Below are 24987 nucleotides of genomic sequence, written 5' to 3'. Positions count from 1 at the left end.
AAGGGAGCAGGGGAGCTTTAAGAAAACAAACACAAGTATCCCAGCGGACTGTCTATTTTCCAGCCTTCTACGGGCTCATTCCCCCCCCCGCCCCCCACTCTTGAGGGCTGAGAAGTGCAGTATTCAGACCTGGACTCCATAGGAGCCGGGAATCTGCCCCGCTCCTTAAAGAGAGAGCATTTCTCTCCCTCTAAATCTGAAAAAGAAAACGATTTCATTGTTCAGGTTTGATATCTAGAAAAATAAGAACACAAAGTTACCAGAATTGTAGCCTCTTTAAAAAAAAATGTTGTAACAGTTAACATTAATAACTTGACGGTGCTTGAAGAAAGCTGTCCTTGAATCTCATGTAAAGAGCTGTTAAACTCAACACGCATTTAAAACCTCAGCTTCTGCTGACCGCTAGGTAAAAATCAGATGTGGTTTCTTGGTATTTCCTAAAAATTCCTGCTTTGGTTTGGTTTGGTTTGAATTTAGAGACAGGAAGGCAGGGTGAACTGGGTAAAAAATTATTTCTGACCAGTAGAGCAAGAAGGGCCTCTTGTAATGATTAAAAAATACATTTGCTGTGTACTTTCTTTAGACAGACTCTTATGCTGTTAATCAGGTTGTAATCTAGCACACTTGCCTCACTTAGAGTTTACCATGGAGGTATTCAGCTTTTGTGGAAAGCGAATCAGTTTAAAAAGGTACTTAAAGCCTCGCTGGCTGGTGCCCTGAAGTCAGTATCAGATGGTCACCAGGTGGTGTCTAGTCTCAACACTCCTTTTGTCCTCCCCTTTTAATTTTTTTCTTCAAGAGTGTGGGCCAGAATTCTTAAATCTTGGGAAAAGAAGGTACGTTTCTTTTAATAATTTGGCCTCCCAAATGTATTTCCTAGGTAGTGTTACAAGGGAACTGTTTTTATTTTGCTTTCTCAGTGTAAAGGCTGATAAATTTTTGTTGGGTTGAAACAACTGAATTTTCAGCTGTTACAGTTTTAGGGGCATGAAGGTGGCTTCTGACAGAGTCATCCCTGTATTTAAGTGCATCTACACACTGTATGATGATTGTTTTTAGTGTGCCATTTGGGGAAGAACATTCCTTCCCTCTCCCTTCCACTCCAAAAGAAAAACAACCAGCACATTTATTTCCTACGTTGAATCGGCAGCTGTTGCTGCCCAGGGAGGCCTTCCTCAGAGTTGTTGTTGAGGATTAAATTAAAGGCACACCTGCCTCGGACTGCTCTCCAGGCTAAAACAGGAGGAAAGAAGCACTAACCCTCCCGTGCTTTGTCCTGATACATCCCATAACCTCCCTTTTTTCCTCTCTCATCTCCTGATGAGGGTTCGTAAGGAGTTGGCTTAAAAATTTCAGAAAGACAGCAGAGGGAATTCAGGCAGCCTAGGCAAAGATGCTTAAAAACTAAACCTGAATAACAGCATAATTTCAGTGGAAACATCCTTTTCATTGTCTTGCAAATCATTTTTATGCCTCTTGATTCTTACTGGTACTGCTTGAGGCACAGGTGTAATGTATGTATGCCATTTTCTAGACGTGGAAACCAGCAGAGACTGAACTGACCAAGGTGAGATAGTGCCTTATGGGGCAAAGTTGTGATTGGAAACCACGTCTTCCCTGCCCTCAGGACACATTCTCTTACTCACCATGCTGTATTATTGCTTTATTTTTACTCTAGGAGACAGTAATGCTTATTTCATTCCAACTTGGGTTTGCTGAAGAAATTAAAATACGGTATTTTATTTGTTCAATCAGCAGCCGTTATTGAACACTGTTGTGCCGGGTGCTCGGTGAGGGTTGATGACTGTAAATCTGAGTGAGTTGAGTGATCCTTTTTTTTTTTCCCCGGTATGCGGGCCTCTCACCGCTGTGGTTTCCCCTTTTGCTGACGCGCAGGCTCAGCGGCCATGGCTCACGGGCCCAGCGGCTCCGCGGCATGTGGGATCTTCCCGGACCGGGGCACGAACCCGTGTCCCCTGCATCGGCAGGCGGACTCTCAACCACTGAGCCACCAGGGAAGCCCTGAGTGATCCTTTTTAATAACCTTTTCATGAAGGCTGCCAGGGGCCTTTCCTTTTTTTTTTTTTAAAACCTCCCACACCCCAGTTTCATATTAGCATGGGGGAAAAATAGAAATCATGAACTGAATGTAGTAACGACGAATAGACGTAAAGAAATTCGGTTGAGTTGTGGATTGAACTACTCCCTGTCCGTCACTGAACATTTGTTGCTTCTCTCGATTTAATTCAGCTCCAGCTGGGGGCAGCAGCGTCCATCAGCCTTCAGCTGCATAAGTGGTCATTTAAAAAGAATTCGATTTCGGCTTATAAGTTTCTATAACGGAATTTTATCGGTCGCTTGAAACCTGTTCTGGACCGTGACCCATGTGAGAAATATAGTTTACATCAAGACCTGAAAGTAAAAGTTTCAGAAGACAGCCCTAATATTCACTACTTGTGACGTACTGTTGTGTGATGCATTTTATTAAGAAGACAAAAAAAGAGCTGTTGCAAAACTAAATTGATTTCACAGCTGGCTGAATTATACTAATTTGATATGTAACATGTATGACAGGGCCTGAGTTAGTTTAGCATGTTTTGAGGATGTCATACATGTAAGATATTCTCATTTGAAAGTACAGACCATTTACAGGAACAGCTGGAAAACGTAAAGTCCCTACTTATTAACATCATCTGTGCGTTTCTCTGGCTGCTTGGAGAGACCTTTGCTGAGAATGCCCCTCTGTGTGGGGAGAGAGAGAAACGTTTAATGGCCAGTTTGGGTGCGTTGGGAACTTTTCTCCAGTGCTCTTGCTTACCCTGGGGAAACCTGTGTGCTCTGGAAATCTGGGAAGTGAAGACAAACAGAAGGACAGCTGCATTTAATCTTGCCTTAAGAGCTCTGGTGCTTTTTCCTCCGCGGGTGTGCTCGTTCAGGGTATTTGTGAGGTGGAGGCCCTGCAGGCACCTTGAGGGCCAGGCTGACCCGTCGAATGTGGTCCAGCGTTGGCCTGGACGAGGAGCCGCGTCCTCGCGGCGCATTTCTCCAGCAGCCGCGGCAGGCGTAGGTGAGACCCTCCTTCTGGACGGTGCTCAGGAGGCCAGCAGCCTAGCGAGCGCCGACTGGGGTGCTCTCCCCAGAAGGTTCAGGTGAGCCGGGGAGCGGTGCGCAGAGAGCAGGGCGCGGGGTGCGAGGGCGGACTCGCGGCGCCCAGCCGGGGCCCTGGAGCTGGAGGGGCGGCAGCCGGGGAGGGGGCCTGCGTTCCCCGCCGCCTAGGGCGGCGCACTGTCCGGACACTGCTTCCTCTGGGCACGTGGTGGGCCAAGGTGGGAGGATGCTGGGAGCGCTGGCTGCTGCTGGGAAGGCGGCGGCGGCTTTCTGGGCGAGAGGCCCCCAGGATGGCGAGAGGAGGAGGCTGAATGGTGGGAGGATCTCGTGTCCGCACGCAGCGCAGGTGGACCTTTCAGCAAGGTTGCCTCAAACCTTGTAATGTGAACTCTTAGCCAACATTTTATAGTCTTTATTACTCTCCTTCACGCCCCTTGCTTTTGACGTTTTCCCATGCTCTATGCTATAAGGAAAATAAAGACACATTCTCTGTTATTGTTAGTAGCCTATATTTAAGGTGTTTTTTTCTTTTAATACCCATTTCAAGACTTCATATTCCCTCTTCTCTATCACCAAAATTTAACAGTGTTAAGAATGCGACTTGACACAGCTTTTGGGTTGAACAGGTTTTCTCGGACTTTAGTACGAGATGCAGTGTGAGGAGTTGCTGAAGAAATGAGCCTGTTGGTAGCTGTTGCTTCTTCCTAGTGCATTTTACAGTCACACTGAGGCCAGGGTCCAGGAGCCTGAGGATCTCTGGGCCGCTTTGCTCTCTTTTCGGGTGATTTCTCCCTGTGATTCAGAATTGCCTGCTCGGAAACTCCATACCTACAGGAAATGGACCACACCCAACCCAGTCCTGCTGCGGCTTTTTTTGGTGCTTGGACTCGGCATTGTTATCATTAATGGAATCTTGTGGCGGGTATGAGCGCAGGAAATAGAAGTCGACTCTTACCCCTCTATTGCCACTCAGAGTCAAGCACTGTCATCCGACTGGTCGTTTCCCTGCCGTACTCCTGTTTTTGCAGTGCAGTACCTTTCAAACTCTCAGAGCTCAGTGCTTTGAGAAGGAGAAAAACAGAGCTGTTACAGCACCTGGCTCCTGGGGTGGATGCCGCGTTTCCTAATCCTAAATGGCTCCCTGGTTTCCAAGATTTAGAGGAGGGAAAATAAGATGAGATGCACCTTTGCTTGCGACGAAGCGTAAAGCATCCCGGTTGTGGGTTACAAAGGCACTTGGTGTGCACCCCCCTGGGGATGGCACTGTCCACTTACAGACCTTCCATTATATTTTCAGGAGGTTCTTGGTCAGTAGAAGGAGCCCAGTTGGTATTTGAATACGTTGTGGGAACTTTTCGAGTTTTACCTTAATGCTTACCAAATACGTAGCCCGTGTTTATCTTCCCACTAAGTCTCTTCCTGTTTTTAAAAAGACTTTCTGGCCCTAAGATTTGAAAGGACCGTGTAGGTCCAAATCCTTTGTCTTCTATTAATTACTTAGGATTTTTGTTTAGTTTTTATTTGAAAAGTTACGCATGTGGTAAGGGTTGTTGGGAGAGAGCGGTTCCTTGCCCTTGGCTTCCATTTCCTCCCCTCACCCCCTCCCAAGGCAGCCCCTTCCATCCTCTGTGCTGGCAGTTGTTGTTGTTACTTCTTTGTTCACAGAGAGCATTTAAAAATCGCTGTTTCTTTTTTCCCTGGTTTCAGGCATTGTCAGTAGACTTTGGACCCTGAAGATGAGGATTTAGTTCTCGTGTCCTTGCCTCCTTCGCTCCCGTGTCCCTCCCCTCCCTCTGCCCAGTGCACTCACGTTGGTGACTTCAGTTAGATTCGTGTGTATATTAACGTGACTGTGGAAACACGAAGCCCAGCCAGCCATGAGTAAACCAGGATTACTTTTCACATCTTGTTAGGAAGTTTATTTATTTATTTATTTGGAAATGTAATTGTCTTAGTCTGTTTGGGCCGCTGTTACAAAATACTGTAGACTGAGTGGCTTAAACAACAAACATTTCTCACAATTTTGGAGGCTGGGAAGCCCAAGATCAAGGCTCTGGCAGATTTTCAGTCTTTTGAGGGCCCGCTTCTGGCTGTGTTCTCACAGGGCAAAGGGGGAGGGGATGCTCTGGGAGGTCTCCTTATAAGGGCAGCAATCCCAATCCTGAGGGCCCCACCCTCATGACCTGATGACCTCCATCACATTGAGGGTTGGGTCTCACCATATGATTTTGGGGAGGGAGCATAAACATTTACTCTGTAGCAGCACTTGTAACTTATTCAACCCCAAACCCACTGCCAGTTGTTGAAACCTCCTCTTGGGAATTTCAGGTGAAGCACACAGGCTGTCTGTCCATTTCGCTCCTCTGGAGGGAGACTCCTTCCTATGAGCCTCCTAACCTGTATCGCTGGCATCCCCTCTGCCATCCCTTGTCCTCTTTGCCTGCATCCTCGGGATTCCTTGGGCTGCTCTCTCGGGATGGCTTGTTTTCTGTGTCTCCTGCCATCTTTCTTGGTTTCCATGACTGCGTTGGTGGAGCATATCTTGTCGTGGCCTTCCTGTGAATAGGGTGCATGGGAGATAGGTTTTTTTGAGGTCTTGGGTATCTGCACGTTTCTTATTTTTGCCTTTCCCCTCGACTGGTATTTTGACATGGTGTTTAGTCATGGGGTGGAAATTATTTCCTTCAGCATTGTGACAGTGGCTCCACTGTGTTTTCGCTTGTAGTGTTGCTGTTGAGGAATGCAACACCACACCGATACCGGAATCTCTGCGTGCAAGCTGTTTCATTTTTCCTGAATTTCATAAGATCTGAATTTTTTCTTTGTAATCTGAAGTTTCATCATGATGTGTCTTGATGTGGGTCTTCTTTTATTTTCTGTGACAGGTACTTCATAGGCCCTTCATCAGACAACTCAGGTCTTTTTGCTGAATTGTTTCTTTGATTCCCATCCCTCTCCCATTTCCTGTGTTCACTCGTTCTTAAACTCTTTATTATTTGGATGCTGGACCTTCTGGACTGGTCCTCAAGTATTCTTACCCTTTGAAACCTATTTTCCATCTCTTTGTCTTTTCTCCTTGGCTTTCTGGGAGATTGTCTCAACTTTATCTTCCAGCTCTTCCAAAGAGTATTTCATTTCTGCTCTCGTTTTTTGAATTGTGAGGGCTCTTTTTGATTCTCTGAATGTTGTTGCTTTCTTGTTTCAGTTGAGATATCTGCTCTCATCTCCCTGAGTATGTTAATTGTAGTTATGTTGTTTTTTCCTTCGGAATAGATTCTCTTCCCCGACGGCTCCTTTGCCCCCCTGTTGGTTTTGGTTTCTGTTTTTTGTGGTAGAGGCCACCCTCGAATGTCCACTCATATTTCAGAGTAGGGGACAAGCTGGTTGGAAGTCTGAACCCTGACTGGGGCTTTTTTAACCCCAGTGATGTAGGCGCTCCTAGTGGGCATGAGAGGTGAGGAACAGCTTATTTCAGTTTCTTATCGCCCTTTTTTTTTTTTTGCGGTACGCGGGCCTCTCACTGTTGTGGCCTCTCCCGCTGCGGAGCACAGGCTCCGGACGCGCAGGCTCAGCGGCCATGGCTCACGGGCCCAGCCGCTCCGCGGCATGTGGGATCTTCCCGGACCGGGGCACGAACCCGTGTCCCCTGCATCGGCAGGCGGACTCTCAACCACTGCGCCACCAGGGAAGCCCTTTTACCGCTTTTTATGCATTGTGCCTCCCTGCAGAAGCCTTCCCGTGAGCCTTCCGGCTGCTGCCTGTGGGCTGGTGGTTGTCGGTTCGTGGTCCCTCCTCCCGCCTGAGGCTCGCTCTGGATGAGGAAAGGCGCCGAGAGCGGGCACAGTGTCCCGTGTAGTTTCTCTCCCGCTCCTGAAACCTTCCATGTTCCTTTGCAGAGAACATGCTTTCAGTTTCCTTTCCTGGGGAGGCACGGGGCAGTTTCCTGGCTGTGGGCAGCAGGCAGGCCGTCTGGGTGTCCCACCGCTTCTGCAGGACTTGCAGTCACTGCTCCCCTGGGGATTCGGCAGGGTGGGTGCAGTTGATTCTCTGCTTTCCCTGCCTCGAGCTTAGCATTTGCCGTCTTCCCCATCTTTCTTTCCACCACCCGCTTTCCAGCTTCTGGAATTTTCTTGCCGTGGGTGTTCTCTCCCCTCCTGGTACGTGGAGGTTTAAAGCCTTTTTTAAGAAAACCCCCTTTATACTGTGATTTCAGTGGGGTTTCAGGATTGACCAAAGTAGATCTTATGCTCAGCGTGTGCTCTCTGCCTGGAAATCACTCTCTTCAATTTATAGATGAATGAACAGAATTTGAATTCCAGGGTCAGGACTGCCCGGCCCATGGGGCAGGGAGGGACTCCTGAGCCGCTGTCCTCTTCATCATGTGATGCCTTCTGGTTTCTCTCTGTAAGAAAAAGGCAGTGTACACACACCCTCGTTTTTCCATGTGTCTGTCTGTGACCTCCACCTCCCCGACTTGAATGCTTTCTTCCCCTCTGTCTCGCATTTTTTAGTCTCGGGATTCTGTGGGCACAGAACTGTTTTCAGGGCGCCCCATGGTATCTTGTTGGAGGAACATTTGCTTAAGTAGACTGATGTTTTGGGGGTGCAGCCTTGGTCTTGGGATTGAGTGTAGGCTTCCTGGGAAGCTGGCAACGCCACCGCCAGGGTGGGTCAGGTGCCCCTGGGGGACCCAGTCTGCACGTGTCTGGGGACTAGGTGCCTTGGACTCGGGAATCCCGGGTGTGGCTCAGTGCTGTTCCTGAAATGCTCGCGTTAGTGGATACGTGGCTCCAAGAGTGTGCTTCCTACTTAGAACAGAGTACCTTTGGAGGTAGAAAGGTACAGTGATAAACGAGTGGAAATGAAAAGTAATCCAGAACCTGGGGACTGGGTGTTGGTCAGCAGCTATTTTAGGCACAGTGTCCCAGCATCACTTTAAGATCAAGTTCAGTGCGGTTGACTCAAAGTTGTTAAATTGCTACCTGAACTCCTGGTGAACTGAGAACCTGCTGTAGAAAGGTCTTGTTTGAGCATTTCTTTCCTGTGTTTGATGCCCTTTCATTGTACCAAACATTTCTTGAGAGGTAATTTAAAAAGAAAAAGATATGTAAGTACAAAGAATTGCTCAGTTCCTCAGCAGTTCCTACCAGGAGGCGGGTGGCTTTTTCCTTCTGCTGCACTGTGTTACCGGAATAGATAAGTGGGAAAAGTAAGTGGTCCTTTGGCGCTCCCATGTTGATGCTCTTAGTGGGAGCCTTGTAGGAAGGGAACTAAATTTTATTGCGCTCCTTCCAATACAAGGAGGGAGGGAGGAGCAGCTTATGCCCTTGGCTAATCCTCGGGGCCTCTGCTGAGGGAAGGGCTGTTAGACCAGTCTTAACAGATGAGAAAACTGAGGCTTAATGCAACTCGACTAAGGCTCCCGCCCTGAGAGCAGAGCCCCGACTCCCTGACTTTTGGTGCTGGCGTTTGTGTTTTCTTCCTCCCTCCACCAGAGTGCCCCCGCCCCGACGTGGCTGCTGTTTCCTTCACGACCAAATTGTGCATCCAGCTTCCCTGAGACCAGCCCAGTTCAGGGCTCGTCACTCGTGGTATTTTGGTCACTTTTATTTACATGATTTTGTTTTTTCACGTTTGAAGAAGACTTTGTTCATGTCCCAGTGTTATTCTTAATTGACTTCCTGGAAATTAGGATTGTGGGAGTGGGGGGAGGTGACTGGTCCCTGTTCTGTTTCTCGTCGTTGTCTCTGCTGAGCCCTCATAGTGCCCTTGGGGAGGGATGGCAGCCTTTGATTTCTGTTTGTTACATCTCAGGTGTTGCCCAGGTTGTTTTGAACTGTGCAGAAATATTAACTGAAAAAAGTACACTATAATCTAACAGTGCTTTTGAGATTTCAGCGTTTATGCTCCTCAGTCACCTGGAGGGCTTGGTGGAGTTTGCATTTCTAACAAGTTGCCAGGTGTGTGGCTGCCTCAGGGACCACACTTTGAGCACCGCTGCACTGCAAAATTAAAAATCCTTAAATCCCTGTTGCTCCCCCTGGGAGCACCGTACAGCGGTGCCCATTTGAAGAGCAGCTCAGTGGAAAGTCACGGAAAGTCAGTGCTTGCGACTTAGGGCGTGTATTTCAGAGACTGGCTTCGGAACCACAGGTCTAACTTTGAAAATTGAATAGGCTTTTTTTTTTTTTTTTTTTGCGGTACGCGGGTCTCTCACTGCCGTGGTCTCTCCCATTGTGGAGCACAGGCTCCGGACGCGCAGGCCCAGCGGCCATGGCTCACGGGCCCAGCCGCCCCGCGACATGTGGGATCTTCCCGGACCAGGGCACGAACCTGTGTCCCCTGCATCGGCAGGCGGACTCTCAACCACTGCGCCACCAGGGAAGCCCTGAATAGGCTTTTTAATTGAAAGAATTGTTAGAATTTTTACTATGGTAGCATGTATTGCACACCTGTTAGGGGGCAGAGGAAGATGTGTGCTCCATGTCCTTTTGACTTTGGAACCTTATTTTTTAAGAAATGCATCTCTCAGAACTAGCCTTCATGGTTCTTTTGGAAAACCCTGAACCAGAACAGAAACCCTGAGCCTGAAGCTCCTCCACAGCGTTCCCGGGATCATCTCTCAGCTGTTTTCATCATGTCACTCCCTGCTTAAAAACCTTGGGTGGCTTCCTGACCAAACATAAACTCCAGCTCAGAACTCAGGGCCTCGTGTTCCTACCTGGCTACCTTGTGCGCTGCGTTCCCACCCCCTCGCCCCGCGGGAGAGCCTGCCTGCCCCGCAGGGTTGCCCCAGAGCCCTCTGCCCGGTAACCCCTGGTGGGCCGTTCGTATTTGTGTTCTGTTGCCTTTTTTTCCTTAACTGGATTGTAAGGGCAGACCTTCAGGGAAGGTCCCCACCATCAGTCCGTCCAGCTCCCCCATGATGTAGGCCCGTGAGGAACACCTGCTGGTGGAGGGAGGGGACAACTAGGAAACGAGTGGCCTCCTTGGGGCAAAATTGAGCTTCTTTTCTCGTAGTTGTTCCGCTTAGCACTTAACTGAAGATGTACATGTGTCTCTGAACTGAGAATACTGTTGTGGACCAATAATCTTCTTAATGTTTGGGTTGTCAGAGATTTTGTGCTTTTATGTATAAATATGTATAAATATTTGATTTGACTTTTTTTTTTTTTTTTTTTTTTGCGGTACGCGGGCCTCTCACTGTTGTGGCCTCTCCTGTTGCGGAGCACAGGCTCCGGACGCGCAGGCTCAGCGGCCATGGCTTGCAGGCCCAGCGGCTCCGCGGCATGTGGGATCTTCCCGGACCGGAGCACGAACCCGTGTCCCATGCGTCGGCAGGCGGACTCTCAACCACTGCGCCACCAGGGAAGCCCAGTTGATTTGATTTTTAATTCAAAAAAATGATCTGTATTTCTGTATTAGCAGTCTTTTATTAGAGTGTACTGTGATTAGCTAGACTTTGATCTTACTGGACTTGCTTATTTGAGGATGGTTTTGGGGGGAGTAGGAGACTTTTTTTTTTTTTTAAGTGTGTTGTAATTTTTTTGCAGTTCGCTGTATGGCTTTTTCCAGTATAAGGGTAAATGGCGTATTAAGCAGACTTAGGGGATGGACTGTGTCTGGAAAGGTAGTTATGAGGTTTGGGCTCTTCTCTTTCCTTTGTTAATAAAGAATTTGAAGTGTTTGTAAAAACCCCTGTTTGTGTCATTCAGAATGCCTTCCTCCCAATTGTCTTTTTCAAGAAAAAATGAAGTGCTTACATGAAGTGAAACTGCTTGCGTTTCCTGGCCTGGTGACACAGGCTGCCTGTGTTTATCTGTGCAGGGGGCAAGATGTGATGGGATCTGTACACCTGACAGTGGTGGAGGTCTCAGGCCACCCTCCACAACAGGCCTGGGGCTGTTACCGCCAGCAGCGTGAAGCTGTGGCCCTGGCTATTGCGGGATGGAGCTCCATTTCCCCATACCGTGAAGCAGTCATAGTTGAAAGTGATCACATGGTTTAAAATAGTTTTTAATGGAAAAGCAGTTTTCCCAGGGATCTACATATCCTCTTTCTCTTGGATGAACTACTGCTTATGTGAAGCAAAATGCTTCTTGAGAGAAGACTTTCTCAGCCTTTCTCCCAAAATAAATAAATAAATATTCATATATGCTTGTGCATCTAAAATGTGTTTTTATTTTTTTATTTCTCTTATATTTCCAAAAGGAACGAAACCCTCAAGGTCCTGAAAATTAATTGTTACGAAGGTGGTAAAATACCCTTAAGCCTTTTAATTTATTTATCTATTTATTTTTTTAAAGTTACAAATTATTCTTTTCTTTTTTAGATTTATTTATTTTTATTTATTTATCTGTGGCTGCGTTGGGTCTTCATTGCTGCTCGTGGGCTTTCCCTAGTTGCGGCGAGCGAGGGCTACTCTTCTTTGCGGTGCATGGGCTTCTCATCGTGGTGGCTTCTCTTGTTGCGGAGCACAGGCTCTAGGTGCGCGGGCTTCAGTAGTTGTGGCACGCGGGCTCTAGAGCACAGGTTCAGTAGTTGTGGCGCACAGGCTTAGTTGCTCCGCGGCATGTGGGATCCTCCTAGACCAGGGCTCGAACCCGTGTCCCCTGCATTGGCAGGCGGATTCTTAACCACTGTGCCACCAGGGAAGTCCTTAAGCCTTTTTAAAATGGTAAAATTCTCAATGTTTTTATACCTAGCCTGTTGCATAGATTATTTCTTAATATGTTAGGTACAGCCACTAAATAAGGCGGTGTTTAAATTCTAAAAAAATGATCCCTCTCTTGATTCGTCCTTGTGCATCAGAGCAGCGGTGATCCCTCTCGTTTCTCTCGGGGGCTGTGTGCTGCGAAGGCCCTTTGAGGGAGGGCTTCTGGGTGCTTGTCTGCTGCAGGGTTGGAGCTCCCTCCCCAGACTGGCCATGTTGTCTGCACATAGTCTTGTAAAAGACAGTGTGAAGTGGGGGTCTGAAGATGGGTGCAGAAATGGAAAAACACCCCTCAGTCCATCCCCCACTAAACTGTTTTTAAAGCACAAGCGTCTGTAATCCCACTACTTGAATAGAGCTGTTTTCCAGGCATTGTTTCCTACATTGTTTTCCACTCAGAATTGGATGGTAAATATCGTCCCCCATTTTCACGAAATTTCCTTGTGATGATTTTAATGGCATTTCTGACTCACCTCTTTGAGGTAAGGCATGCCCCATCCTTAGGACACGGAGTTCTAGCCAGAGCACATTCCCGTTTGGTTCTGCTGGTTGGATAGAATTACCTTGCTGCCTTCATTTTGCCTTTGGAGAAGGAAAACTTAGCCATCCTCCTCCTCCCACAACAGTGTCACTGGAAAGCACTGTGGTGGTTATTTCATGAGTGTTTGTACGTGATTGCTTCACTTACGTCAGTAAGCCAGACACTCACCAAGGGGTATTACATATTCATGCTGGGCCCCTTGCCCCTGCGACAGCTGTGTCCTAAAGAGAGGACCCTACGTGTGGATGGGGGCCCACAGAGACTCTGCGTGTGTACACACGTGTTCATGTGAGCATTAATTCAGAACCACAGGGCCACTCCTTTCCGGGCTCCTGTCTGCGGTGGATGGAAAAAGCGGGACGGTGGGCATCCTGCCTGACTGGATTGTGTTCTTCAGATGAATATTTTGTATATGTGATCAACATTCCAGTTTTAAAATAGTTTATATCCTGCATGTCTCTTTTTAGCCTTTGATTTAATGAAAAGTTGTAGAAGATGTTGAAATTCACGGGACAATAAAAGGTGCAAATACGGTGACTTAAAATTACTGCTGTGAATGAACATTCTGGCTCCCGGCACCAAGAGGATGGGTGTGCTTTTTACCCGTTTGATAGTGGATGCGTCCTGAGTGACGGGGCTGTAGTCGCTGAAATCACACATTATCGCGTGTACGTGTTTTCTTCCCGCCCAAGGCACACATGTGAGCCAGGGTCTGCGGGTGGTGGTGGTGCCAGTGTTGACCACGGGCGCCTGGCTTCAGGGACTGGGGCTCCGAATAGCCCCGCATCACTTCAGGTTTTCCTGCCACGTGGATTCAGATCAGTTTAGACCTCCCCTCTGAGGGAGTCATGAAAAACTCTTGGTTTTCAGAGACTTGGGGGATTTGGGTTTAGGGACGTGGACCTGTGCTCCTGACATTCTACCATATATATTTGATGAATGGAAAAACTTACGGAGAAATACAAGGCAGTAGTGTGAAAGTAGAGCATTACTGAATTTTTCTAGAACCGTTTTGCTTTTTTTCTTTATTCAAATTAAAGCAATTTTTTCTTTATTGTGTGACTGATTGCCTTTAGTTATTTAAGTCTTACAAGAGTGATCATGGAAAGGGAAACTTGTCGCATACAAGTACAATGAAAGAAAAAGAGGACGTGTTGTCAGACTTCGTAAAGATCTTTGCTAACGTAAGCCGAAATACTAGGTAGTGATGTAGTCAGTGTGGCCATTTATTTTATAAAACAAAAAATGAATAAGGGATTTATTAATGTTTTCATTTGTAATCTGTTTCCATGATCACCACTGTTACAGTTTGGTGCAAAAAGAAGCAGATTTTTTCATGTCTCAGAAATAAAGTTTAAACTATGGGCAGTTCCCAAGTACATTTCAGATTTCACTTGTAAGTGTGTTGGTTAGAAGTCCCACACATTTTCTTACAGAAATGAATTTATAAATGGTGATTAAGTTCTGAGGCTAACTTAGAAAAGCCTAACTGAACTATGACTTCCTGGTTCTGAAGGCAGGAAGCTAGTTAATCTAAGAGAGTTGGAGAAGAAGGAAGATTCACTTTTCTTGGTGCAGAACTGGTCCCGTGCAACATTGCTGAGTTCAGGCTGGTCTCTGGTACTGTGCTGCGCCTCCCTGTTACCACCAGTACCTTTACTCTTCATCCTTTAATGCCTTCCTGATACTGCAGCTCTGGTGTGAGTCCCTCTTTGCTACATTTCATTGAGAAGTTCTCAATGAAAATTCCTATTCTTCATTTTAAAATTGATTTTAGGTAGATGTTGGAAAAGCATTTATACTAGTTCATATAAGTAGCAGTTTTAGAGGAAGGAAGAATGTGTGTTGATCTAAATAGATATCTAATAGGTAGAATATTAGGCAGTGAAACATTGATGGCATGATACAGGAATGAGGTTTAGGGCTGCAGAGGGATTTGCCATGTGTCGGACACTGTGCCGGCACTGGGATTAGGAAGATAAATGATAACCCTGTGTTCAGGAGGCGTACAGTCTAAGAGCAGAGGCACGTGTGTAAACATACTTTTCTCTGGGATAAATGCAGTTGTAGAAGGAAGTATAAGGCGCAGAAGAAACACAGGAAGGAGTAATTATATCGAGAGGTGGCAGTTTGAACCTCAATAAAGGAAATGATGCCTGAGCTCTTTTTTTATTTAAAAAGGCAGAAGGAATCCAGACAATAGGATGTTCAAAAGCATGAGAGTTGTGTTTTGTTTTGTTTTGTTTTTTAATAGCACAGAGTGTTTGGAAAAGTGCAAGGGATTCAGTTTTGCTGGACTTTAAGGCAAAAAGAGAACAAGAGAGATGCAGTTGAAGAGGTAGTTGGGGACCAGCTCTTAAAGGGCAATGCTGACTGGTTTGGGCTTCAGCCTGTTAGGCGATGCAAAATTCCCAGGAATGTTTCAAGTGGCAGAATGAGACCAATTTTGTTTTGAAAGTTTGGCACTTGGGCTGGAGAGGGCAGAGGCTGGTCCCTCAGGTGGGAGACCACTGATGTGGGACTGGACGGAGGCCTTGGTGGCTGGATGGGATTCAGGAGGGAGCCCTGGGCAGAATGGGCCGGCCTGGCCATGGGGGTGATGGAGGGAAGGAGGAATCCTAAGATGGCCTCTAGGGATCTGGCCTGGGTGTGTGGGTGAATGAATCATGGGGCCACCGATTGGCATAGATGATGAAGAACCTACACAGATAAGGAGTTCTATTCAGATGCCTGGAATGTAGGTGGAGGAAAGGAATAGGTGGTTACATGCCTGGGTCTGGAGCTTGGGGGAAGAGTCCAGGCTAGGGACCAAGGCTGGTGATTTATGAATTAGGTCATCAGGGAGTGGTTAGCAATATGAGAATGGGCGTGAGCACCCTGGGGAGGGTGACTGGAAAGGGAGGAGCCCGAGTTCCAGATCTCACAGGCACCTGGGTGCTCCACCTGCTTCAACTGTTATATTCACTGTGAGGCCTTCTACTCTGAACTCTTGTCGCAGTGTCAGGGCAATCACAGTGTCAGTGATTTCCACCCCTGGCCCCAGGGTGGGTGGATGGGCAGGGAGGGGCGCTGTGTGGCTCGTCTGTTATCAGTGGGAGCAGTTCATGAGCTGATTGCCTGTAAGTCGAGAGCAGCTTGTAGTTTCTTGGGGGATGGGAGTTTTATTAGATAAGTCCTATGTCAGAGCTCCAAATACCTAGTATATACTTAATTTTGACCCTGACACTCTTTCATGTGTAGTTTGATGAATGTCATGCCTGAAGTAAGTAACTTTTGAATGAACTGGGTAGCACAATTTAACAAGGATGTTGTTCAAACGTCTTAGTGTTTGGTTACACGGGCAAAAATTGCTGTAGAAGCCTCTGGTTAACTCTAAACCAGGCAGGCTTTCGTTGTACCCCACATGGGTGGTGCTAGGGTTGCTGTGGTGCTTCTCACCGGCCTGGTGCGCCCTGGAGAGCAATGAGGAAAAATGAAAGCCGTGTTGGGGATGGGTTGTTTGGGGATTATGTTATTAGAATAATTTTCTTTAATATTTGTTCAGTTGAAGCATCCTAAAATGCCAGTTTGGAACGAGAAGGGGATTTTAGAGTTTGATCTATCTAGTTGCTTTAGTTTAATCTCTTAAGAGGCACGATGTTTTAGAATACTTGGGGGTCTGGAGATGTCAATTTATAAAACTTGGCAGGTTAAATCAGAACTCCTGATTTATTACAGTTTTAGCCAGAGGTAATTTTAATAATTAAGGTGAAATGGCCCATTTAAAAATTCTGTAAAGAGTAGTGGGCACTAAGTGTTTTGGGGAAGTATGGGCTCTTTGGAGGAGTGGGGAACTGGAACAGTGAAGATACTCATTTTTAAAAATAGACTTTATTTTATTTGTTTATTTATTTATTTATTTGCGGTACGCAGGCCTCTCACTGCTGTGGCCTCTCCCGTTGCGGAGCACAGGCTCCAGACGCGCAGGCTCAGCGGCCATGGCTCACGGGCCCAGCCACTCCGCGGCATGTGGGATCCTCCCGGACCGGGGCACGAACCTGTGTCCCCTGCATCGGCAGGCGGACCCCCAACCACTGCGCCACCAGGGAAGCCCCCTAGCCTTTATTTTTTAGAGCAGTTTAGGGTCACAAAAAAAATTGAGTGGAAGATGCAGAGATTTTCCCAGGTACTCTCTGCTGCCCGTCACTGTCTTGCACAGATGATATTTTTTATTAGGGATGACCCTCCATTGACACATCATTATCACCCGAAGTCCATAGTTTATGTTCGGGTTCACTGCTGTTGTGCATTCTGTGAGTTTTCATAAATGTATAAGGACATGTGGCCACCCTTCTAGTATCATACGGAATAGTTTCACTGCCCTAAAAATCAAGGAGGGTGTTTTTAAAGCATGTCATTTAGATTCTACTGAAATATTGTTCTGTGAATATGTGCCACTTTTTCCTCATTAGCTTCTGCAATCCTGAGCTCGGTTTGGTCCTCAGGGTCTCAGTCCCTTGCTATAATTCCAGTTCCTGTGGGAGGCTGTTGGGGATTTTAAGAAGGGAAAATACCACATGGTGCCGCCCCCCTGCCCCCGCATAAAGATTCCTTCTAAAAATTGAGCTGTTACAAATTTTAATTTATTTAAAATATTATAGAAGTAATATATAACTAATGGTAAAAAAAAAAAAAGTGCAGAACTGTATGATTTTATTCCCCTGGGGTAACTAATGTTGAAGGCAAGGAGTCTATGGTTGCCTTAATTGCAAAGGATTGTTCACTGTCTTGCATTTAGAACTGAAGGGAAGGCTGGGAATTCCATTTGGTGTTTTTTTCTTCCCTTTCACAGCAGTTCCATCAGAAATGTCACTAACCTCTAACCAAGACCCTTTAAGCAGTCCAGCTTCTACCAGCACTTAAGTGCTTTTAATACTCCTGATGAGCCATGATGCTCATTCTTCAACCAACAGAGAGTTAGTGGATGTCTGCTGTGCTTAATGCACCATGCTCGGGGCTGGGCAAGGGGGCAAGCTGCGCCTGCTGTCCTTAATGTGCTTATAGCCTGGCATTGGCAGACTCTGGCGAGCGCTGGTGGTACAGGGTGCTATTAACCAAAAAGTGGGTGAAAGAAAGGAAGTCGTCCTGGAGGAGGTGGCATGTGGGTGTGTATTTGAGCAGTTCTTTAAGGGGCTCTAGTGGGTAAAGGGCACTGCAGGCAGAAGAGATCTGTTCCTAGAATTGGCTGAGGTTTGGGGTGACTGGTGAACGTGAGTAAGGTTACGGTTTTTCCTTCCCCTCCTCCTTCCTGAGATAATGGGGAAGAGAAAGTATGGGAGAGCTTGTTGTTTGGAGTATGATAAAAGTGCTGAAAAAAGAAGAGGAAGCATGATGGGGGTTTCAATCAGGTGGTGTCTCCTCAATGGACTGGATAATCCAGATCAACCCGGAAGTGGCCTTGGTGGCTTCTTAGCTTCTTTCTGATTTGCCTGGGGAACAGATAATAAGGAGAGATTGGAAAGCTGGGTGGGCTTGATATTTACAGGCTGGTCACAGTATTCTGTATGTCTCTTTTTAAAACGTTGAGCTTAATCTTCACTCCTGATTCCGAAGAGAGATTTGTTTGTTTATTTTCTTTTTTTAAAATTGGGTTGAATACACTTGAAGCACAGTAGACAGTATATATGGTTTCATTTTCTTTTGCATACTTAGAATTGGGCCTCTGGAACGAAACAGGATAGTTTTTACAAAAACGACTTGCAAATTAGTGATTTTACCTTTGAGCCAAGAGCTCTGGGGCTTCTCTCATCCAGGAAAAGGGTGGCTGAGGCCGTGAACCTTCATGGGAGGCCAGGGTATTAGGAAGTACAGTTGGACTTGGGTGATGGTTACTGGTGGTTTGTCTTTTCGGACGACAAAACTATAGGAGGGGAGCTGCTCCTGTTTTTTAAGGGGGAAAAACAAAAGAGGCAGAAGAAACGAGCTTTCACCTTCTCTGAAGCGTTATCTTAGTTGTTAACAACTGACAGTGGTGTTTCATGAGTTAGGATGAAAGCCCCTTTGCGGAAGATGGAATCTGGCTGTCATGGGGGACCCTGTAGCATTACAGCTCTAGCCACTGTAAATAAATGTGTGAATGTGTTAAATGAGTAAGTGAGATTCCTGTAGAAAAGTTAGGTCATTAAATGAAAGAGTTGTAAGATGTGACACCCTGCTCTGAGGTCACACCGAGCAGAGGCAGGCAGGGAAGAGGTGGGTGGCCTTCGGCTAATGGAGGAAGTTGCTCAGCTTTAGCTGACAGTTCGCTGCCGGTATTTCAGAAGGTTGCACAAAAAATTCTTTTCACTGAGACCTTTGTGTTTCGCAGGGTGTGTTATCTAGAGTCTCAGGTTGGAGAGACCTTTGTGTTTCGCAGGGTGTGTTATCTAGAGTCTCAGGTTGGAGTTACCAGTGAGGTTGTATTAGCAACAGCCCGATTGCAGAGGCCTCTGCATCAGGACCACTGTGGTCCTAGCCCGGGGTCATGATTTGGTTCAGGATGCACCTTGAAGGTCATATAGTAGATTAAGTGGTTCATTCGTTTTTCCTAGAGAAAGATGTGGTGTGAGGGAGAACAGTGATGTGTGTATGCGGTCAGGCGTGTGATCTGAGGATGAAGCCTTGAGATGGGTCAGCTCCTTGACACTTGCGTGATTTATCTATCCATATCCAGCTGTTAGTTGAAATTTACCGTGTGCCAGTTGTCTGCATTTCAACTACTACTGCATGGAATTTGGCAGTTGTGACTCAGAAGAAGAATGCAGCTAAGGCTTCTGATCAGACTGTAATGGGAACATGGGATCATTTGTTATGTACCAGTTTTAAAGAGTTAATTTTCATATTTTATTCTCAGGAAAACTATAGTATGTGTGCCTTTTTTTGGTCCTTTTACAGATGAGTAAACCAAGTCCTAGAGAAACAAATAACTAGTAGGAGGAGGTGGATTTGAACCCACACGCATCTGGCTGCAGGTGCCACGTTCTTTTCTTCACACTGTGCCAGGTTCTCCAGTGGCTTTACATACTGGAGTCAAGAATTAGGGTTTCAGCTGAGTTCTCAAGGGGGAAGGGAGGGACTGGTGACCCAACCCCATAAGTGACATCACTTCCCTGAGGGTTTAGCAGCAGATAGTTCAGTATGGATAGGAGCTACAGCTGGGGGTTGATACACTGGAGTATTTTTTTTTTTTTCTGCGGTACGCGGGCCTCTCACTGTTGTGGCCTCTCCCATTGCGGAGCACAGGCTCCGGACGCGCAGGCTCAGCGGCCACGGCTCACGGGCCCAGCCGCTCCGCGGCATGTGGGATCTTCCCGGACCGGGGCACGAACCCGTGTCCCCTGCATCGGCAGGCAGACTCTCAACCACTGCGCCACCAGGGAAGCCCGACACTGGAGTATTTGATCACATGGCTGATTGAGGCTGTGATGCTGACGTCTAGAAAAGGTTACTACTTGTATATGTTGTGCTTTGTTTCAATTTGTTCAGTTGGTCAGAAAGAGTTGGTAATAAGGCCAAGGTTATTGGGTTGATCGCTGAACAAAACTGGGGGCCTTGCCGAGAAAACAGGGATTGGCGGTTAAAGGTGACGCCTCCTGACCTTCCCCTGCACCACCCTCACGGCATCCATACCCTTTCGAGAGTCAGCAGACGAGAGGTGTCTCGGTTACAAATACTGGGAAAACAACTCACAGCACCCTGGTGAAATTTTTTATCTGCATCTTTTTGATTTTTTTAATGTAAAAAAATGGCGCCTTAAAACAGGTATGGGAAGAAGGAACGCTGAGGCGTTAGAGGGCCCCGGAGATGGAGGGGTGAATGACTCTGAGAGGGTTCACGTGACAAACGCAAAGAGTTAATGTGCTGTGTCAGTTTTTAGTGGAGAGAAATCCATCTTCTTGGCTCTTCTGAGCTTGTTGCTTGGTTCTCGATGCCTTTTTCGAAGTGAGAAATGGGACTTAACTTTCCAGGTGGAGGTTTTGCCACCTGCATTTGTAGGAGTGGAGATAAGAGGGCCCGTTTGGGTGATAATTGGGAAGGTGAGCAGCCGGCCGGCTTATCTTCGGGTTGGTTGGAAGGAGGCCTGTTGGAAGGACAGCGGGCAGTCCCGAGGCGGCTGAGGCCTCTGCTGCCTCTGATAAGCGCTTGAATTGGCCGGTGAACGGGAGCAAGCCTCTGTTCACCGTATTCTTGGCAGAACTGGTCACCTTATGGGCTATAGTGTCCATATCACCTAAGCTTTTTGACAGGTCTGATAATTTCATCATTAAAAAAAAACCCAAATAAAAAGTCTTCTAAAATGAATTACTCAAATGCTGTTTGATTTTTGTGACACGATGGAAAGAAAGGAAGAAGATCTTTGACATTGAAGGGAGTGGGTCTTTTCATTTATGAGTCTGGACACTTGAGATCTGCCTGGACTGGTAGGGACACACCTGACGGGAGAACATTGTCTCCAGGGAGACGGTGATCAGTGCCACGTGCAGCCTCTGAAAGGGCCTTAATCAGGGTCTGTTGTGGAAGGTGAATGGACTCATCAGCTGGACCCCTGCATCCTCCTCAGCCTCGGCTTCGTGACCATGTGTCTTGTCACATCTCTGTCTTGTTCTTTGCCTGCAAGAGAGAAGCCACATGTAGTGAAATGTGCTGTCTTTTAAATGGAACGATTTCGTATCACGTAATTTACTTCTGTTCTTATTCTTCAGTGAAACCTAGAATGGCAGAGATTTTAGGAGGAGTGCTGAATTACATCTCCATCTCTTGAGAAATTCCCATGAACTCCCAATTTCTTTAAACTTTCATGTTTCCTGTTTAGCTTCAGAAAAAAAAAAATCACATGGTTTAAAAATAAATGCAGATATGGCAGGAATTACGTCTTCTTGAGATTTGTCAGATGATTTATCTTTTTTAGTCTTTTGTTTATTGGTTCTCCTTATGGAGAGAATTGTTTAAAAGTAATGCAGTAATTGCAGTGTTTGGTATAATATAATTCAGGATGTTTAATCTAATATAGAAGGACATTTGCTGCTTTTAGCTTTTTTATTATAATAGATTGGTTTAGGGTAATGGATTAGAGAGGCCTGATGACTGCTCTTTTGTAGCCAGAATGGTTTGACCCAAGAACTCTGGACTGTAAACTGAAAATCTCCTTCGTGAACCTAGGCCTGGCGTTTTTTGATCTTTTAGTATATATGTGTGTCTGTTCATTAAAAGTGGAAATGCTATAGTTCTGCCTCTCAGTAAATTTGAAAAATAAGCTCATTTTAAACAGTTGGGACAATGCAGAAAAACAGATTAAAAAAATAGATACCCACTCTTAATATTTTAGTGTACATCCTTCCAAAGTTTTTTTCTGTGAATGTATATTACTTGCTTCTCCTTCCCCGCCCCACACAAACACAACAAAAATGGAATTATTCTACAGGTACTGCTCTGTAATGCGCTTTTCTTTCTTAAACATTGAGATTCTTTTCCATGTCAGTAAATCAACATTATCTTGAGTGGCTGCTTGGTATTTCATTGTATGGCTGCAGGGTAATTTCCGTAATTAGTTGATGTCTGCTTAGGTAATTTGCAGCTTAAAAAGAAATTATGGTAATCTCCAATGAATATATGAATCTTTCCACTCGTCTAATTATTTCCTTAGGATAAACCAGAAGAAGTGAGATTTTTTGCTATTTCCTCATATCCATTTTTAGGTATAATACTTATGTATATATGGAATCGTCTTTGCTTCCATATCTGGCATCTTCTGTGTTCCCGTTTATCTTTTTAGTTTTTCCATTTTTACATGATTTTTTGTTCCGTCATTGTTTTCAGCAGTGTCTTGTCTACTTTTTGCTGCTTTTAATGTGATATTTATTTTAGTAATGATTTTTATTGTCTTTGTCTCCAACCATGTTGATCCTTTTTTTGAGATTATTTAAAAAAGAGAGTCCCAGTTTTAATTTGATCGAGTCAAGAAAAATATTTGTCTGAAATTTTTCCCCTCTCCCTTGGAAATTCCTCTGACATATCATTTGCCTTCTGCCTTTTGCATATTGTATTTTTTCACTGTCCCTTTCCTTTGAGAGGCATCTCTGCATGCCTGTGTGGGGCGTCCTGTGGCTTAGCAGGTGTCCTGGAGGGGCAGTTCCGTCTGTCCTGCAGGCTGCCCAGCACCAGGGCAGGGACCCCTGTGCCTCTGTCCTGCACCCCTGCCTGCCACCATCCTCTGCCCCACTCGCACTTCCTTTGGGTGACTCAGCGATCTACTGGTTTGATTGTAGATGGACTTTTTTTTTCTGATTTTCATTTTGTTAACATTTTATTAACTGTGGATCACAGGAGAGCAGCGTAAATGTGCCTTTCGTTTGCCGCCTTTTACTGGAAGTGTCCTTGTAGTTATCTTGAAGCCTCGGCTCCCTCGACAGGGCTGACTCCTTCGAATGGGAGCCAGGACGTCCAGGCTTGCCAGTCTGCTGCATGCTGTTCTCATTCAGTGTAGGACCGAGGAGGACCCAGGAGTAAAATGCAGCTTCGCTTGTGTAACAGGAGGTTCATCTGGGATAGAGAGCTGCGTGGACGACCTGACTAGATGTCCAGCGGTAAACCATCTTGATGGAGAACCTTTAAAGTTCTGCCTATTAGTTTTTTTTTTTTTTTTTTTTTTTAGTTTTATTTTTGGCTGCGCGCGGGCTTTCTCTAGTTGCGGCGAGCGGGGGCTACTCTTCGTCGCGGTGCTTGGCCTCCTCATCGCGGTGGCTTCTCTTGTCGCGGAGCACAGGCTCTAGGCGTGCAGGCTTCAGTAGCTGTGGCACGCGGGCTCAGTAGTTGTGGCGCACGGGCTTAGTTGCTCTGCGGCATGTGGGATTCTCCCGGACCAGGGCTCGAACCTGTGTCCCCTGCATTGGCAGGCAGATTCTTAACCACTGCGCCACCAGGGAAGTCCCTGCCTATTTAAAGCTTCCCTCCACAGTGTTTGCTGATCACAGTTTCCCGTTGGCGGGAGGTTGCGTGAGTCATGAGTCATTCCCATTGGTGGGCTGAGAAAGCAGGAACCCCGCGCTCATGGGGCCTCTGATGCTCCCCCCGGTTCTGTTCTGACCTGGCCTGGTTCCACCTGCCGCAGCTTCCTTTTGGCAGGGACCCGCAGAGGTTGCCTCTCTGGTCCTGTTTGGAGAATTGAAGGACTGTTGACAAGAAGTTAGCTCTAAGGACAAACTGTGGGGCAGGGTCTGAAGTCTTTGTGCATCTGGACCAAATCCTTTCTGGGGACACATCTTGATGATTCCAGCTCGGTATTTACAGACTTAGCCCGCTGGGGGCTGGCTGGCATTTCCCCCTCAGCGGGGGCGGGGTCCTGGGTCGTGCGTGACTCAGTGATGTCCCGGGGTGCCGCCTGGCGTGGCAGGGTCAGCTGCTTCAATCGCCGACCTCCTTCCTCTGCACGTCCCCTCCCACAGCAGTCAGAGCCCCTTTCTGGGGTCCCCACCCGCACTTGCCCAGCCTGCTGTGGGTTAGGAACCCAGGTTCTTGGCCTTCCTGAGAGTGTGTTGACTGTGGACAGACTGCTCCGTGGGAGAGCCAAGGACCCCCTTGTGTGAAGAGCAGTGCGTGCTAATTCAGGCCTCCGGATTCGTGACAGCTATTTTTGTGCTTAGAGGCCTTTTTTTGCTTCATGCTTCTGGAGGGTTGAGGTTTCTAAACTCTGACCTCTGAATCAAAGCTGAGCTACTACACTTGAATAGCTGTGTGAGCTTCAGTTAAAGATATGCATACTTGCTGGCACACTTCAGCCTGGGAGCGAATTTGTGGCACTGTTCATCTGATTTGCCCTTCAAGTGTTTAGTTCTCTTTTTTGCGGATGCTCAGCTCTGTGCGTTCCTCTGTGGAGGGGGTCTCGGTGAAAGGGGGAGCTTTGGAGGAGGGCGTCGCCGGCACTGCTGCAGAGCGGTGCCGAGGCCGTCTCCCACTCCTTGCCCTGTGTTGGCATTTTCAGGCCCAGGGTGGCTTCGGTTGGGTGGCTTTCCCCTACACTCTGGCTGGAGGGTCTCAGATTTTGTTCTCTGTCCTGTTATCTCCACAACAAACCCGTTCTTGTCAGGCTGTATTTTAACAGTTTTGAGTTTGGAAATTATGGGGTCTGAACTTCAGCTGAGTTGTTGCAGCCATAGAGTGAGTGTTAATGCTTGCACACGTGGATGGGGAAATACAGTAAAAGACAAAGACTTAGAAGGTAAACTCTCTTGCCAACTTTCCCAGGGGTCTGCATTGTTTCCCCTCAGTTTCACTGTCTCCCCTCCATGAAAGGGGGATTTGATAGAGAGAGGTGCGGTGGAAATTAGGAGCCAGGAAGCCTGATAATTAATTAATCTGAGGCATGTGACGTTTAACATCTGCCTCTTAATGTGAAGTCAGTGGACTGCCTTGTACATTGTTTCCTGGATCTAAGAGGCCAGCTAAATGATGGTTTTCTGAGAAGTAGGCAGTGATAGATGGGTGTGAGAGATTACCATGTTACCAGCTGAGCTGAACCCAAATCTGCAAGGCTGGCTCAGTTTTAGTTACCATCAGTAAAATGCAGGACTGGGAGAAAGTTGGAACCAACCTTCAGGTAGAGAGGTTTTAC

The 24987-nt window shown here is 46.7% G+C and overlaps 1 protein-coding gene across 2 annotated transcripts in view; it reads left to right on the top strand.

The window, feature by feature from the left end:
- STK24 (serine/threonine kinase 24) overlaps nt 1–24987 on the top strand; it is a 104492-nt gene that overhangs the window by 1118 nt on the left and 78387 nt on the right. The gene's annotated exons all lie outside the window — the stretch shown is intronic.

Source organism: Mesoplodon bidens (genome assembly GCF_964165515.1).
Source record: "Mesoplodon bidens genome assembly, chromosome: 17".
In the NCBI taxonomy this organism is placed as follows: domain Eukaryota; kingdom Metazoa; phylum Chordata; class Mammalia; order Artiodactyla; family Ziphiidae; genus Mesoplodon; species Mesoplodon bidens.
Note: the sequence above shows the minus strand (reverse complement) of the source record. Positions and strands in the feature narration are given on the sequence as shown.